Raw genomic sequence first — 19,440 nt, forward strand, 5'->3', positions numbered from 1 at the left:
ACTGAGCCCCTGTGGTCTGGAAATCGTCCCGGTGAGCTAATCAATTTACAAAATCTGATGATAAATCATAGTTTTACCACTAATAAGTGCAGCATTCTGTGCAGAATTGTTCAGATAGGCAAAATGAAGGCTGTACTTTGTTGAGGTAAATTAATACAATATTCTTGGAAATTGAGTTTGATAAGATTTCTATCTGTCTGTGTTGATTTTGTAGGACTGTGGAGATACGTGTTGTGACGTCATTGATGGTAAACAGAAGACTGTGACCTTGGATCAGAAGACTGGATGTTTGGGGGTCACACTCTGTTACTGTACTACACACAATCTCTACCCAGAGTTATCGTTCCCGCTACACTCCACTAATACCTCTGTCAACGTCTAAAAATCATATCAAAACGTACTAAAACTAACTTAGCATATCAAACTGTAATGATCATATCTAAGCAAATCAAACACTTGTCTGAATTTTATAAACGCAGAAGCTGGTAAATATGAGACACCTGAGCGAATTAAAAGGTTTTATATAAATATTCATTCATCCAATAATACTAAAATAATCATGGAATTCGTTGTTTTTGTGAACTTACTCTAAGATCTTAAGCTTAACACTAAAACTTGTAAAATCATACTTTATAATGCAATAGGTAGAAATAAGTTTTGCCAAGAATCTTGACATTTAGACGTTGACAGAGGTGTTGTCGCGTAGCGTAATACGCCCTCTGGTGAGAGATTGTACTACACAGCTAAGTAAGTACTCAGTCATAATGTAAGATGGTATTCTATGAATGTTTATCTATAATATATACATTGAAACATAATACAAATATCAAAAGATATACACTGTAGTTTAAAACTTGACAAACAGAATAATGTTCAATATAGGCCTAAGATAAATATAACTTTATCAATACACATGTTAATTACACAGCATACACACTTTTGTAAGCATCACATAGTTGTAATGACTAAGTTTTAAACAGGTCCAGTCCAAAGACTATTTCTACCTACGTAGCTACTTCTAGCTACGTAGGTATTTAAACCTTCTCCAGGTAGCTATTTTTACCTACTTTTTCCTTTACTTGCATTTCGTGGTCAAACGCAGGAACGGCGTAATATGGCGTGTACCAGATATCTTGATTCACTTACACTGACGATGAATACCACAAAAATATTGGACAAAAAATGTTTACTTTCTAACCTTTCAAATTTGCATCAATAACAACACCCAGTTCCATTTTTTAGCAGCTTAGAATCAAAGCTACGTGATAAAGAGTGTAGCATGTCTTACAAATCTGTATTAATTTTAAAGTCTACCTTCATGCATTTTTACATTAAAGGTTTTTGGGGCGAATTTTCATGCATTTCCTCTGCATTCTCCACCCTCATAAAGTATTCAAATTTACACTCCGAATTTTGCCGTGCACATGCACAACATGCTACATAAAACGACTGACCTGTTTAAAAGATGCGCCTTAATCATTATTTATTTATATTTTCTAAAACAGGTAAAAGTAAGTAGAAATCGCTACTTTAAGTACATGTACCTGTAGGTTTAAATAGCTAGGTAATTAACATGGTGTTTATATCTGTAATTAACACCGTGTTTGGATCCGTAATTAACACTGTTGAGATGTGTAATTAACACTGTGTAGAGATGTGTAATTAACACTGTGTAGAGATATGTAATTAACACTGTGTTTATAGATATTGGATTTTCTTCACTTTAGCAGTGCCACACTCAGCCACAAAGAGGTTGTCTCTGATGTCCACACATAAACCCCATGGAGCGCGTAAATCACAGTGAATGTAACGGAGGAACTGTCCGTCCTGATCTAGGATGTGGATACGGTGATTGTTAAGGTCTACTGTCAGGATGTGACTCTGGCTGTCTGTAGTGATGCCGCGTGGATCAAATGATTGCTCGGTATTAGAGGGATGACCAGTGTATCTAAATCGGAGTTTTCCTGACTGATTGACCACCACTACTGCATGAACTCCCCAGTCAGCCACACAGATATCCAAGTTCCTGTTCTCACTGATGCGACGAGCAGATGAATAGAGAGGACGACCCTGATCATCAAACTGAATGCTTTGTTTCTCTGTGGAGCCGGAGTAACGCACGACTTTGGATTGTTTTCCATCATCACTGATCATGGTAACCAGGAGATCATCAGAGGCGGTATGGCAGACACCGTGAGGTCCCCACCCCTGTAGTGTGATCACGGTCTGTATCTGTTTATTCTTGACCAGGTTTATAGTCTTATCATTATAGTCAGTATAAACAAGATCCCCGTCCCGTGTCACTGCTATGTCCTCTGGTGAGTTCCTTGACTTGGTTTGTATTGATGTCAGTAGTTTACCCCGGAGGTTGAGGAGCTTCATGATTTCGTTATCCCCGCGTGTCCAGACTTGTTCTTCACTGACACAGCTAACACTGTATAGTCCGTATCTATACCCAGTGTCTATGCTGGCGGTGACGCGCGGTTCATTAAGCAGTGGTTTGACTGGAGGAGACGACACAGCTTCTGCTGACTTCATTGTGTAGCCTTGTTCTTCTGTGTTAATGGATAATGGCGGCAGAGAACCAAACATTTCACGGAGCTGTTCTGTGTTTATTTTCTGAGCTGACAAACTTGGTAATGTAACTTGGACTTTTGGTGGTAATCTCCTGAACTCGGCATTCCTAGATTTGTAGGTAGAGATTAGGGAGACGTCATTGGATTCCAATATTGCCTTCAGATTTAGAATGATTTGTTTGAGTTTAGTAATACTGTGTGTGATTTCATCTGTGTTTTTATTTAAGGCAGCTAGATGTTTAGTTTTCATCTCCGCAATGTCGGATTTCCGTTTGTTGACAATGGCGGTGATCTCACGGTGTAAGACTTCTCCATGTTGGTCGGCAGCTGTGGTCAGTTTCCCGTACTTCGTTTCTAACTCGGCTTTCTCAGTTTGGACATTGGAAACAATTTCTTCATATCGAGGGAAAATTCTGGTCTCAAGTTCTTCCAAATCTTTTCGTAAATCTTGTGTTTTAGCGCTGAGTTTTTTCTGAATATCTGATATATCGTGACCTTTATGTTTACCAAATAAGGCGCAGGTAGAACAGACGGGAAGGTCGCATTTCTCACAGTGAAGTTCACATTGTTTGTCAGGGTGGCTTGGACATTTTGGGTAGTTGGGAGTAGAACTTCTCTCTATGAACGGTATGACGCGGTGTTTTCTAGACGAATCCAAGAGATGTTTTCCTACACAGTTAGTACAGAGATTTATATTACAACGTTCACAGTGACTCTGTAGGGGGGCAGTTTCACAGGAGTCGCACAGTAGGACCTCCTGGGCACTGCGCCGGGGGTGCAGCATGTCTGGTGTCTGGGTCACATGAGTAGTTCACTGTTAATAGAGAAATGAATATTATTTTTGAGTGTCAGTTTTCAATTGCAGGACATGAAATAAACATTGGATATAAATCGTTTAGAAATAAACATTAGATATAAATCGTTTAGAAATAAACATTGGATATAAATCATTTAGATGGGAACTTCAAAAAACTTGCTACAGATCTAAACAATTTACACGCTAGAATTATACCAAGATAGATTATTATTACATGTATATTATCGTCATAGATTTATATGTACGTATATTACAATAGTACCTTTTGCGACATCACCCCCCCCCACCCCCCAAATTTCTAAAATTCACGTTAAAATGACCAGTGTCATCAAACCTAATGTCTCATTAATAATTCTGATCAAACATATACCATATACAACAAACATATACCTTATACAATTATAATGATTTGGTGACACCGTGATGTGTATATAATAGTAATAACTTTGTCTCACCTGTAAAAATCCAACATGGCTTCCCTGTTCTTTCGACCTTCAGTGTAGTCCCGTGCTTTAAATACCTGTACGTGACGAGATCGACCCTGTATACACTACCTAAGTACGTGTCATCTACTGCTTCAATAGATTTAAAGTCCACATTGTTATCAAATCTTTAGACTTCTAGTTGATGTAGTTACAAAATAAAGGGGGGGGGGGTATTAAACATGACTATGTACAAATTGGCAAGTGCGCGTCATACAAATAATAAGACCTGATCTTGCATTTCATTCGTAATGTCACAAAATTCTGCTGTTATAAGGAGATATGCTACATCAGAAAAATTTGATATGGATATAAAGTAGAGGATATTTACAACACTGTTTTGAATTTGAAAACTTTCAAATTTACTTTATTTAGTCAAAAAGAAAGCAATCTGATAAAAAATTAAAACCCCTACTGGACTCGAACCCGAGATCTTCAGTTAAATAGTCGACGTTATGAATTGAACTTGTGTACATGTATTGAAAGGTGCGAAACCCCCTCCCCCTATTTAAGAAGTCGAAGTTTGGGATTTTTTATGAGTCGACGCTAATACATGTAACATCCCTCAATTTTAAATTTTCGGAATTTTTTAAAAGTTGCACGTTACTCCCGCATCCCCACCTCGAGTTTGGAGAATTTAAGTGCTGATTGTCCTAAAGAAGAACTTTTTGAAAATGCTTTTTTTGGTTTATCTATTCATTTATCCATTTATTTATTTTTATTTGCTCGTCAAGAAATTTAGACAATGGTGTAGGAATTTTTTCCGGCTTCCCCTCCCCCTGTTGAAAAATTATGCTACATACATGTACGTGCCTGTCCTGTATAAAATACCTGCATGTCGTAATGCGGTTATCCTGCAGGTCCCTGTGTACTGAGTGTGTACCGTACATAATAGAACCCCTTTTTACAAAGTAGTTTCCATATGAGTGAAAAATTCTCAAGAGGGACTGATTCACAATTTTACCCAAAATTTTGTTTTTCACTTTAAATGATCAAAATCTTCCGTCTAATATGTTTAGAAGGTTTCACAATAAAATTAAGGTTATTCGTCATGACAGAAGCTCATTATATAGAGTTTATCATTTGTTTTGAAAACAAAGATTGAGGTGTGTTATTGTTTTTGAAGTTTTAAAATAAATGGATATTGATTCAAGTTTATTATATATATCCCATTTCAAGTATACTTCAGGTAAAATGTGTCATTTAAAAGTTAAAATTTGTAATTGTACAAAATGAAGATGCTTTAAATTACAAAATTAATGTTTCATTGGTTTGTTTGTTTACATAAAAAGACTCGAGTCTTTGTTTACATAACACAGAATCAAAGCTAAAATATTCCTTTTATCCTTGCATTAAGACGGTCCAAATTTTGGTTGTCAACTTTAAATTAGTTATATTTTTAATTTTTAACATAAAAAATGAAATACATTTCTTACGAAAAACGTGAACCAGTCCCTTTAAATCTCAGTATCTCTATTTTAACGTTTTGAAGATGTTTAAATTTTCTCAAGATTTTCTAAATCGTTCTTACAACTTTATACACCGTTAGCAGAAGATTAGATATTTTTTTAAAGCAATCGTTAGATGTATTTGCAAAATGATTTTAAAGCTACATTAGGGCACGAATTCATCTGCTGTACAAGTGAAAGTTGTGAAAGAAAGGGCGTTGATATGCAATTCCTCTGTAGATTAACCTCAGTAGACGACCCCCCGCCCCCATTATAGGTAAGATCGTAAATGAAGGCCACGTGTCTGGTGTGATTTTAAATCATTCTAAAATTAAACTATTGCAATTTTCCATGAAACTCACTACATAATTACACTTTTTGTAAACACACATGAAACTCACCACATAATCAAACTCTTTGTAAACACACATGAAACTCACTACATAATTACACTCTTTGTAACCACACGTGAAACTCACTGCATAATTACACTCGTTGTAAACACACATGAAACTCACTACCAATAACTGCATGACAACACACATGAAAATCACTACAATAAATCTTGAAAAGTGTGTGCTTTAAAGAAATCAAGCTGTATAGATGTCTGGTTTGGTGCAAACAATAATGGAGTTGATATGGGATATACTAACCTAAAAGTGATGGTATACCTTCGCCCCATTTTTACCTGTCTTATACATTTTTATGTGGATATTAGCTATTCCAAAGAATATGAACCCCACCTCCGTAATATACACATACACACTAAAGTGAAAGGTGAAGATAACGAACAATGATCAATCTCATAACTCCTATAAGCAATATAAAATAAAACGTTGGACAAACACAGACCCCTGGATATATCAGAGGTGGGATCAGCTGCCTAGGAGGAGTAAGCATCTCCAAGTTTAGCGATTCAGCTGAAGAAATTCAAGATATATGTATTCGTTGACAGTTTTAATTAAATACTTTTATTTGAATGAAAATATATCCAATATTCTTTTTTAAACTTTCATATTTTTATATACGAAAAAAGTTGTGTGTCGTTTGAATTAAAAACTAAAATTTTAAATCGTTTTAACAAGCTACTAACGATTCATACAATCGTAAGAAGGACTTATAAATATATATTGAGCATGTTTAGAACGTTAGCATAGAAACATTAAAATTGAAATTCGTTTAAAGTAATATCTAAAAATTTATAAAATTCCTTAGAAATATTTAGAAAATTGAAAGAACTATGAGTATTACAAATTATACTTCAAGCTATACCAGGGGCAATACGACGAAAACTCGTGAAAGAGAGTTCAGGGCATCTATATCCAGTTGCACAGTAGACGACCCCCCCCCCCTTCCCATATTTCTGTGTTAGAAGTAAGGTGAAACGTTCCAACCAAAATAAGGCCAAATGTCAACTGTGATTTTGTATAATTCTAAAAAATTCAAAATTTTTTCATTTCTCATATGGAGACGTCACCAATACCGGTGAAGGGCTTAAAATTTTAGGCCTATGCTCGGCGCTTATGGCCATCGAGCAGGTGAAGGGTCTTTAGCGTGCCACACCTACAGTGACACGGGACATCCGTTTTTATCGTCATCTCCGACGACCCGTTGACATTCACACCTGATGCCGAGCGTTTGGCGATGGAACTGTCACTACCTGTTTTAACGACTTAGGTCTGTCGCGACCAGGATTCAAACCGCGACTTTCACGGCGGGTGTGACCGGTCGACAGGGGATGCTTACTCCTCCTAGGCACCTGATCCCACCTCTGCTGTGTCCAGGGGTCCGTGTTTGCCCAACTCTCTATTTTGTATTGCTTATAGGAGTTATGAGATTGATCACTGTTTGTTATCTTCACCTTTTATACAAAGGAGGGAAATATGTGTACCCCCTTTGTAGGTGGTATGACTCTTCATTTGAACAAACCTAAATCCCCTTCACCTTAGGATGATTGGTACCAAGTTTGATTGTTTGAAAGTGGGAAAAGAATTCCATTTTTTACGTCATTTTCCACTATCATAATGACATAGGCCATCAGTCAAACGTCTACATTGTCCAGAAGTTTGTTGATAATCTAGTTAAAATCAGATCCTATGATCCGCTCATCTATTATCGCTGACCGGGTCATAAGATCTAATTTTGATTAGATTGGATCGGTGAAGGGTTTCAAATTTACGGCCATTAAGCAGTGAGGGTTCTTTAGCGTGTCACATCTACTGTGTGTAAGATTTGTTTTTCAGGGCATCTCACTGAGTTTTAACCTAAGGTTAAAAACATTGGGTTAACTAATAAACGTGTTACAAAAATCACCGGCAATCATGAAAATTTTAAGTGAGAAGCCGGGAGGGTATAAAATAAATTATTCCAGTAAGTACATTATATATATATATATATATATATATATATATATATATATACTTTGCAAATCCAAGGACACCCCACCCCTCGACTGTAGATTCACGCATTGAAGCAGAGTAGGTCATTTTCACGCGCACTTTTTATGGATCAGAAATTTAGATTGATTGATATTCTATAAAAATACCTCGTTGAAGGAAAACCTGTCAGTTATGATTAAATTCGAAAATTCTCCTTCTTTGTACATGTATAAACTTTCATTTAACATCACCCAGATTTATTTAACATTTAAATATTTTCTTTATAAAGTAATGCTGGGGTGCTTTCAGTTGAAAGGAAATTTTTAGTAAATCTAGGGTAAATCATGGTGTTTTGTTTACAAAACCAACAAAAGCAAAAATATATATACCGTATATAAATAAATAAATAAATGAATAAAAATAAAAATAAATAAATAAATAGAAAATAAAAAATAAATAAATAAATTGAAAAAAAGCAACTATTTTTTCTGCTCTCAGCGAAACGAATGACAAGATCTTACTTATAAGATAAGTTTATTATAATTTTGGGCCCATAGGGCTGGACATATCAGTAGGACAGCTTATGAGGAAGGGAATTTCAAAAAAGTTTAGAACATTAACTACAGGCTATATGAACTGTAAACTACATGTGATATATTGAAAGGGCTTCCATTTCATTCAATTTTTTTTTTACCCGTATTATTTTATCAATTTCATTAAAATGACGCAAAATAGTAAAATTGACTATATAGAAGACATATTTCAAGCCCTTTAAAATTCAGTGGCCCATTTCACAAAAACAAATCTTAATCTTAAAGCACTGTACATAATTTTCTTTGATAATTCTTCACCAATAAATCCCTGAATGAGTAAAATTAAGTACACACTGTATAAACACAAACGCTAAAACTTGCATTATTAGTTTTGGCGTAGTTACGCTCATATTTGGGTAAGACAGAAATAAAAATATGTATGATCTTAGTCGTAAGAAGTTTTGTGATTTTAAATGACCACAGGAGCTTGCGGGGGCTTCGCCCCCTGGGCTGCAGCAAGGCTTCAATCCTTGGGCCCCAACAGGGCTTCGCCCTGGACCCACTGAAAGTCTTAAGACAGACCCTTGCCTCGTGAAGTTATGCCCCTAATTTCAATTTCTGGATCCGCACCTGGATTGGTATCCCATCAGGGTATATATCAAGAAATATAACTCCTACAGTTTTTGCTGTTTACTACGTCACAGCAAGAGAAAGGTTGTCTTTCTTGATTGATCAGACGACACTTGCATCCTGTCAGACGAAGGACTTGCGTTGGAGAATAGTACTTAGTGATTGTCAGGTAATGTACTGTTAGGTAAGTTATAATGACTGGATTACGTCATGTTTTTATTTACTGCAGAATATGATTTAAATGAGAGAACTTCTAGTCCAGCTAAATTCATGCTGTACAGTCAAGATCACAGGCATGGCACCTGAAGTATGAAAGGTGAAGATAACGAACAGTGATCAATCTCATAACTCCTACAAGCAATACAAAATAGAGAGTTGGGCAAACACGGACCCCTGGACATACCAGAGGTGGGATCAGGTGCCTAGGAGGATCTGATGCAATCTGATTAAAATAAGATCTTTGATCCGCTCCGTTATTGCTATGTTGCTACATACGGGATGTCTTCAGATCTTTGTGTAGCGACATATCAATAACGGAGCGGATCTAAGATCTTATTTTAATCAGATTGCTGAAATATGGATACTAATAACCCCCCAACCCCCCAATCAAATTGATAATTTCTCTGAAATGTGTGCATTCCCTGTCTCTATGATAAAATGAGTCGGTAGAAGGCCAATCTCTAAAGCTTTCAAAATGCGTGAAACGATTCCATAAATCGAAAGAGGGATGAGATAGACACATTTCAGAGAAATTATCGCCGCAAAAAAATTATCAAGGGGGTGGGGGGGGATCAGTATCTATACTTCAGGTGTACACCTGTACTCGAAAAAAGGCCTCATTTTGTTCCATGAACATCCTCTTAATCTTGTACTGAAGCGCCTAATTAATGTAAACGCAGATAAATGAAGACATTTTTAATTATTGGCGCCCTTACCTGCATGTAAAACTTTGATCCTCTATTGTGACTCCACCCTAACCCCAGGGCCATGTTTTGAACAAACTTGAATCTGCACTGTCTCGGGAAGCTTTCACGTAAATTTCAACATGCCCGGCGGTTCTTGAGAAGATTTTTAAATGACCCCATCCTATTTTTGCATTTCGTTATTCTTTCCCCTTTGTAGTTGGTATGGCTCTTCATTTGACCAAACCTGAAGCCCCTTTACACAAAGGATGATTTATACCAACTTACCAAGTTTGATTGATATTGGTCCAATGGTTCTGGAGAAGGTGAAAATGTGCAAAGTTCACAGACAAATGAGAGACAAAAGGTGATCAAAAAAAGCTAACTTGTTAGCTCAGGTGAGCTAAAACTAACTATTTCAGGCAGTGCCGGATTTAGAGGGTGTATAGGTGTTTACCCCCACCCCCACCCCCCACCCCCCACTTTGCCACTCCCTATTTTGATCCACTTTAAAAAGGTGTTTCTTTGTCAAAAATCTGAATCAAAATGACGATTTATTCATATATTCGTTTTTATTTTTCAAATAATTTTTTTGTGGTTCCAAATAATTATGCTGTTGATTTTTTCATTTAAATACAAGGAACCCTGTTCTTTTAGGAATTTATCTGATATCATATGATAAAACATTTCTTTTGATAGATCTGAGAGATTCTGGTTGAACTCGAGTACATGAAAATCAAAGTATGGTGCGAGGAGACGATTGGATGTATAGTTCTTCCCAAATCGCAGGACCCACACCAAAGCCAGTCTCCTGGACTTATTCTTCATAACGCTCTGACCATTCCACAAAATTCATTGATGGTCAGATAAGTGACTGGTTAGTCCCACAAGCAGGGAATTTTTTTTTATTTGAATCTGAGAATAACTTTGTTTTCCATTGAATTGTTAATTCTTGTAGATTATTCATCAGTCAGAAATACAAAAACAAAATATGTCAGAATATAACATAGCTCGTCGGAAGCACGACTCTACTTCACCACCACCCCCATTAGTTCAAAAGGTTAAAGTTTTTGAAAATTAGGCCAAAGTCCAAGGTCAATAGGTTTTGATACTATATCTAAGGCTTGGTCATGAGACATGTAAATATGAAATATCAAAGCCATTTTACTTTTGGTTCAAAAGATATAACAAAGTATAAAGTTTTTGAAAAGTAGGTCAAAGTCGAAGGTCAAGTTTACAAGGTCAAATGTCAAGGTACCCAAACAAATGTCTCTTCATGAAGTATCTATATGTGAATATCAAAACCCTATCCCCTTTGATTCAAAAGATGTAGCCCAGGTTAATGTTTTCAAAAAGTAGGTCAAATGTCAAGGTCACTAGATAGAAAGTCTCGGTACCAAATGAATGTTCCCTTATAATGCATCTGTGGTCTAGAGGGAAAGCGTTCGCCCCACATGTGGAAGGTCGGGGTTCGAATCTTGGCCGCGACAGACCTAAGTTGTTAAAACAGGTAGTGACAATTCTATCGCCAAACGTTCGGCATCAGATGGAATGTCACGGGTCCTCGGAGATGACCTTAGAAACTGATGTCCCGTGTCACAGTAGGTGTGGCACGCTAAAGAACCCTCACTGCTCAATGACCGTAAGCGCTGAGCATAGGCCTAAATTTGAAGCACAGGGGCTCGGTTGTCAGATATTGCAGTTTTGCATGATTTGTGTCCGAATAATAGATTATATAAATAAAATCCACCACCAAAATCCTTTTTTCCCCGAGGTTTTAAAAAAGGTGTATCATGTGTACATTAAATATGTACACATGATACACCTTTTTTAAAACCTAAAAAAAACCCCGGATTTTGGTGGTGGTATTTATTTATATAATCTATTATCCGGACACAAATCATGCAAAACTTTAATTTATTATTCGGGAACAAATAATACAAAACTTCAATATCTGACAACCGAGCCCCTGTGGTCTGGAAATCGTCCCGGTGAGCTAATCAATTTACAAAATCTGATGATAAATCATAGTTTTACCACTAATAAGTGCAGCATTCTGTGCAGAATTGTTCAGATAGGCAAAATGAAGGCTGTACTTTGTTGAGGTAAATTAATACAATATTCTTGGAAATTGAGTTTGATAAGATTTCTATCTGTCTGTGTTGATTTTGTAGGACTGTGGAGATACGTGTTGTGACGTCATTGATGGTAAACAGAAGACTGTGACCTTGGATCAGAAGACTGGATGTTTGGGGGTCACACTCTGTTACTGTACTACACACAATCTCTACCCAGAGTTATCGTTCCCGCTACACTTCACTAATACCTCTGTCAACGTCTAAAAATCATATCAAAACGTACTAAAACTAACTTAGCATATCAAACTGTAATGATCATATCTAAGCAAATCAAACACTTGTCTGAATTTTATAAACGCAGAAGCTGGTAAATATGAGACACCTGAGCGAATTAAAAGGTTTTATATAAATATTCATTCATCCAATAATACTAGAATAATCATGGAATTCGTTGTTTTTGTGAACTTACTGTAAGATTTTAAGCTTAACACTAAAACTTGTAAAATCATACTTTATAATGCAATAGGTAGAAATAAGTTTTGCCAAGAATCTTGACATTTAGACGTTGACAGAGGTGTTGTCGCGTAGCGTAATACGCCCTCTGGTGAGAGATTGTACTACACAGCTAAGTAAGTACTCAGTCATAATGTAAGATGGTATTCTATGAATGTTTATCTATAATATATACATTGAAACATAATACAAATATCAAAAGATATACACTGTAGTTTAAAACTTGACAAACAGAATAATGTTCAATATAGGCCTAAGATAAATATAACTTTATCAATACACATGTTAATTACACAGCATACACACTTTTGTAAGCATCACATAGTTGTAATTACTTACAGTTTTAAAAAGGTCCAGTCCAAAGACTATTTCTACCTATGTAGCTACTTATAGCTACGTCGGTATTTAAACCTACTCCAGGTAGGTATTTTTACCTACTTTTTCCTTTACTTGCATTTCGTGGTCAAACGCAGGAACGGCGCAATAAGGCGTGTACCAAATATCTTGATTCACTTACACTGACGATGAATACCACAAAAATATTGGACAAATTTTTTTTTACTTTCTAACCTTTCAAATTTGCATCAATAACAACACCCAGTTCCATTTTTTATGAGCTTAGGATCAAAGCTACGTGATAAAAAGCGTAAAATGTCTTACAAATCTGTATTAATTTTAAAGTCTACCTTTATGCATTTTTACATTAAAGGTTTTTGGGGCGAATTTTCATGCATTTCCTCTGCATTCTCCACCCTCATAAAATATTCAAATTTACACTCCGAATTTTGCCGTGCACATGCACAACATGCTACATAAAACGACTGACCTGTTTAAAAGATACTCCTTAATCATTATTTATTTATATTTTCAAAAACAGGTAAAAGAAAGTAGAAATAGCTACTTTAAGTACATGTACCTGTAGGTTTAAATAGCTAGGTAATTAACATGGTGTTTATATCTGTAATTAACACCGTGCTTAGATCTGTAATTAACACCGTGTTTGGATCTGTCATTAACACTGTTGAGATGTGTAATTAACACTGTGTAGAGATGTGTAATTAACACTGTGTTTATAGATATTGGATTTTCTTCACTTTAGCAGTGTCAAACTCAGCCACAAAGAGGTTGTCTCTGATGTCCACACATAAACCCCATGAATACTCTAAATCACAGTGAATGTAACGGAGGAACTGTCCGTCCTGATCTAGGATGTGGATACGGTGATTGAGACAGTCTGCTGTCAGGATGTGACTCTGGCTGTCTGTAGTGATGCCGGCTGGATCAAATGATTGCTCGGTATTAGAGGGATGACCAGTGTATTTAAATCGGAGTTTTCCTGACTGATTGACCACCACTACTGCATTAACTCCCCAGTCAGCCACACAGATATCCAGGTTCCTGTTCTCACTGATGCGACGAGCAGATGAATAGAGAGGACGACCTTGATCATCAAACTGAATGCTTTGTTTCTCTGTAGAGCCGGAGTAACGCACGACTTTGGATTGTGTTTTATCATCACTGTTCATGGTAACCAGGAGATCATCAGAGGCGGTACGGCAGACACCGAGAGGTCTCCACCCCTGTAGTGTGATCACGGTTTGTATCTTTTTATTCTTGACCAGGTTTATAGTGTTATCACTATAGTCAGTATAAACAAGATCTCCGCCCCGTGTCACTGCTATGTCCTCTGGTACTTTCCCTGACTTGGTTTTTATTGATGTCAGTAGTTTACCCCGGAGGTTGAGGAGTTTCATGATTTCGTTACTCCCGCGTGTCCAGACTTGTTCTTCACTGACACAGCTAACACTGTATAGTCCGCTATACCCAGTGTCTATGGTGGCGGTGACGCGCGGTTCATCAAGCAGTGGTTTGACTGGAGGAGACGATACAGCTTCTGCTGACTTCATTGTGTAGCCTTGTTCTTCTGTGTTAATGGATAATGGCGACAGAGAACCAAACATTTCATGGAGCTGTTCTGTGTTTATTTTCTGAGCTGACAAACTTGGTAATGTAGCTTGGACTTTTGGGGGTACTCTCCTGAACTCGGCATTCCTAGATTTGTAGGTAGAGATTAGGGAGACGTCATTGGATTCCAATATTGCCTTCAGGTTTAGAATGATTTGTTTGAGTTCAGTAATACTGTGTGTGATTTCATCTGTGTTTTTATCTAAGGCAGCCAGATGTTTAGTTTTCATCTCCGCAATGTCGGATTTCCGTTGGTTGACAATGGCGGTAATCTCCCGGTGTAAGATTTCTCCTTGTTGGTCGGCAGCTGTGGTCAGTTTCCCGTACTTCGTTTTTAACTCGGTTTTCTCAGTTTGGACATCGGAGACAATTTCTTTATATCGGGGATAAATTTTGGTCTCGAGTTCTTCCAAATCTTTTCGTAAACGTTGTGTTTTAGCGCTGAGTTTTTTCTGAATATCTGATATATCGTGACCTTTATGTTTACCAAATAAGGCGCAGGTAGAACAGACGGGAAGGTCGCATTTCTCACAGTGAAGTTCACATTGTTTGTCGGGGTGACTGGGACATTTTAGGTTGTTGGGAGTAGAACTTTTCTCTATGAACGGTATGACTCGGTGTTTTCTAGACGAATCCAAGAGATGTTTTCCTACACAGTTAGTACAGAGATTTATATTACAACGTTCACAGTGACTCTGTGGGGGGGGGGGGCAGTTTCACAGGAATCGCACAGTAGGACGTCCTGGGCACTGCGCCGGGGGTGCAGCATGTCTGGTGTCTGGGTCACATGAGTAGTTCACTGTTAATAGTGAAATGAATATTATATTTTAGTGTCAGTGTTCAATTGCAGGACATGAAATGAACATTGGATATAAATCGTTTAGAAATAAACATTGGATATAAATCATTTAGATGGGAACTGCAAAAAAAAAAAAAAAAAAAAAAAATTGCTACAGATCAAAACAATTTACACGCGAGAATTATACCAAGATTATTATAAAATATTACATTTTATTTGTACATTACATTTGTACAATTATTACGTATGTTACAATAGTACCTTTTGCGACATCAACCCCAACCCCCAAATTTGTAAAATTCGCGTTAAAATGAGCAGTGTCATCAAACCTGTTTCATTAATAATTCTGACCAAACATATACCTTGTACAATTATAATGATTTGGTGGCACTGCGATGTGTATTTAATAGTAATAATTTTGTCTCACCTGTAAATCTAAATGGCTTCCCTGTTCTTTCGACCTTCAGTGTTGTCCCGTGTTTTAAATACCTGTACGTGACGAGATCGACCCTATATACACTACCTAAGTACGTGTTATCTTATGCTTCAATATATTTAAAGTCCACATTGTTATCAAACCTTTAGCCTAAAGGGGGGGGGGGGGGATTAAGCATGACTATGTACAAATTGGCAAGTGCGCGTCATACAAGTAAAAAGAACTGATCTTACATTTCATTCGTAACGTCACAAAATTCTACTGTTATAAGGAGTATGCTACACCAGAGAAATTGTACTGTTATAAGGAGGTATGCTACACCGGAGATATTTGACATGGATAAAAAGTAGAGGGGATTTACAACACTATTTGAATTTGAAAACTTTCAAATTTACTTTATTTAGTAAAAAAGAAAGCAATCTGATAAAAATTTAAAACCCCTACTGGATTTGAACCCGAGATGTACGTCAATAGTCGACGTGCTAACCTACTGAGCTACTCGTCTAGGCATTAAACTGCTAAAGGGAAGTCAGCCATTATCACGATGTAGAGTATCTCCTTACAATTTCCCGCGGGACATCACCTCTGGACTTTATGATAATATCCCATCTACACACTGCTTCTATGAAATTTCATAGAGCTGTCAACCCGAATATCTAAACATTTATTCATAAAAGGACATTTTAAACGAAAAGAAATTAAATGACAACAATATCGTTATGTTAGTTGAACAATTTATTTGGAATGTACCAATATCATTTGCCATAACTTGAACTAAGATAAAACGATACCCTTTAATATCAAATGTTTTTCTACGACAGATTCGGGAGCGGATCGTTTGATTTTTTCTTGATTGATTGATTGTATCTTGTTTAACGTCCCTCTCGAGAATTTTTCACTCATATGGAGACGTCACCAATACTGCTGAAGGGCTTCAAGTTTAGGCCTATGCTCGGCGCTTTGAGGGTTCTTTACCGTGCCACAACTACAATGACATGGGGCGCATCTGTTTTTAGCTCACCTGATTGCCTGTCCGTCTGTCTGTAAACTTTTTACATTTTCGACTTCTTCTCCAGAACCATTGGGCCAATTATAAGCAAACTTGGCCAAAAGCATTCTTTGGTGAAGGGCTTTCAAGTTTGTTCAAAGAAGGGCCATTCCCCCTTCAAATGGGAGATAATCACAAAAATGCAAAATAGGGTGGCCCTTGGGGTCATTTAAAAATCTTCTTCTCAAGAACCACTGAACCAGAAGAGCCGAAATGTAGACGAAAGCTTCCTGACATAGTGGATATTCAAGTTTATGAAAGTCATGGACCCTAGGGGTTGGATGGGGTGACAAAAGGGGACCAAAGTTTTAGATACAAATATATAGGAAAAATCTTTAAAAATCTTCTCAAGAACCACTGGGCCAGAAGAGCAGAAATTTACATGAAAGATTCCTTACATAGTGCAGATTCAACAAATCATGGTTTCTGGGGGTAAGATGGGGCCACAGTAGGGGATCAAAATTTTACATACAAATATATAGGGAAAATCATTAAAAATCTTCTGAAAAATCACTAGGCCAGGAAAGTTTACATTTATACGAAAGCTTTCTGACTTAATGTAGATTCAATTTTGTAAAAATCGTGATCCCGGGAGTAGGTTCGGGTCACAATAAGGATCAAAGTATTATATGCGAATATATAGGAAAAATCTTTAAATATGAGCCAAGGTGACTCAGGTGAGCGATTTGGCCCATGGGCCTCTTGTTATGGTTATCTCCGAGGACCCGTGACATTCACACCTGATGCCGGGCGTTTGGCGATGGAACAGTCACTCCCTGTTTAAACGACTTGGGTTTGTCAATCACTTTGTCTTGTCTTTTTTTTTTTTTTTTTTTAGAAAATATTTTATTGATCAAATCAAAAGGATTGGGAACAAGTTCTAACAACTTAAGTCCCTCTCCTAGGTCTGTCGCGACTGGGATTCGAACCCCGACCTACCACATGCGGGGCGAACTCTCTACCTCTAGACCACCGCGGCGATTATAATGTTTTTTGAACATGGCCTTGTCAATGTGGTGATCATATTTATTAACAAAATCTAATCAATTCATCCTTTTCAAATTGTGACATATTTACAACTGTAATTACAGGTCTTTGTGTGAAGGCACGTATACGTTTGAAAATACCCGACCCATTCTACCAAGCAAATTGAAAGGTATAGTTTTATGTACTTTGTGACAGTCATGTGATATTCGATTGAAACAAAAGAACTCCATTAATAAGGCTGATAAAATGAATTCGTTTGAGTTTATTAGTAAGTTTCATTTCATCTTTATTCAGGAATCTCATTTGTGGATGTGTATTCAACACTCATTGAAGAGTAGGAAGACCTACCTGAACAATATTTCCTCTACATATATCATCGAATGCACTTGGTCACGTGGGATAGTGTGATGATCTTGAGCAGTGAAATCTTGTCAATAAAAGTTGTCTTTTCGAGAATAAATGAAATGTAATTGCATCAGTATTAACTTATCTTATAATTAATCAATACGAGGACAGAAAAGATTATAAAAAGTAGGTTCGATTTCGAATTGGGATACCCATACGTGCAGCGATCTTACAGGTGCCCGCTCTATTTCACAATAAAGCGAATGGAATATTTAACCCGTTATCGACATAAATTCAACCTATCATCATATCATTATAACATAACTATATCCCGATAGTGGATTTACATAAGCCATTGCACGACTTGCTTCCCAATCGATCTCTGTTGTTACTTGCATTTTGTAATTACACTGTACATATTATAATAAATGCATGGACTAAGTAGAGTATTTGTTAGATGCGAAACGAAATCTACCGTAACGAAACAGATTGTATAACTGAATTTTTTAAATTATAGTAATTAAGAATGGCATCTTAGGCCCCTGTGAAAGTTACCACATATAAATGAAATTCACCTCCCTAAAATTGATGTAGTCTTTCGGGTTGACTGATACATAGTTTTTAACGTTGGAAATCCCACTCCCTCTTTCCCAACGTATGGGGGTGGGGGTAGCCGGCGTCGGATCCGCCTTTGGGCAAAAATACGTCTTTTAGTATTTTTTGCTCTAAAGACAAATATATATATATATATATATATATATATATATATATATATATATATATATATATGAGTGTGTGTGTGTATATTGTTGGTTTTAGAAGATAGACAAATAAATTGGTGCAAGACTTTAGTTTTTATGAGTTTTGTTAAAATGCCGAACTGAAAACGTAGGGTTTCGGTCATACGGGGAGTGTGGTGTGTATAAAACAACGACAAATCGTGATCTTACTGTAAGTGAACAAGTTGAACATCTTGTGTTTGATTTTATTATTTAACTAACAGCGACTGTCTAACCCTATAACCTAACAATGGGTGAAACAACCAATGTATACACATGCACCAAGATGGAGTTAATGACCCCAGTAAGAGGAATTAAAGAGGTTCACACCTGACTTCCTGAGGTTTGGAGTAATGTAATTTTTTGGGGGGGGGGGGGGGAAGTGTATTTTTAATGTCTACATTGAATTACCGGTAGGAGAATTGGGAAGTTAAAAAGAAAAACTGGTGTCGCAATGCTTGTTACATCGTCGCAAGCCACGGCTGAAATGTACGTTCCTCTTCCCTTTCACTCTTGAAAGGGATGAGGAGCGTACGTTTCAGCCGTGACTTGCGACGATGTGTTTGTTATTGAGCTACAGTGTTCTAAACATGACCGTTTTACACTGAAAGATTTATTCAATTAAACTTGATTTGTCTGTTGATGTCAACACAACATAAGTAACACAAATAAATCAACACATAAAATAGATACTTGATCATCTTCTAACAAAAGTGATCAATAA

General features: G+C 36.8%; 1 pseudogene; it reads right to left on the reverse strand.

Moving 5' to 3' along the window:
• Positions 1–662: 662 nt before the first annotated feature.
• On the reverse strand, positions 663–15,403 carry LOC130050580 (uncharacterized; annotated as a pseudogene).
• Between the last annotated feature and the right edge of the window lie 4,037 nt (positions 15,404–19,440).

This window comes from Ostrea edulis, chromosome 9, assembly GCF_947568905.1.
Source record: "Ostrea edulis chromosome 9, xbOstEdul1.1, whole genome shotgun sequence".
Lineage (NCBI taxonomy): Eukaryota > Metazoa > Mollusca > Bivalvia > Ostreida > Ostreidae > Ostrea > Ostrea edulis.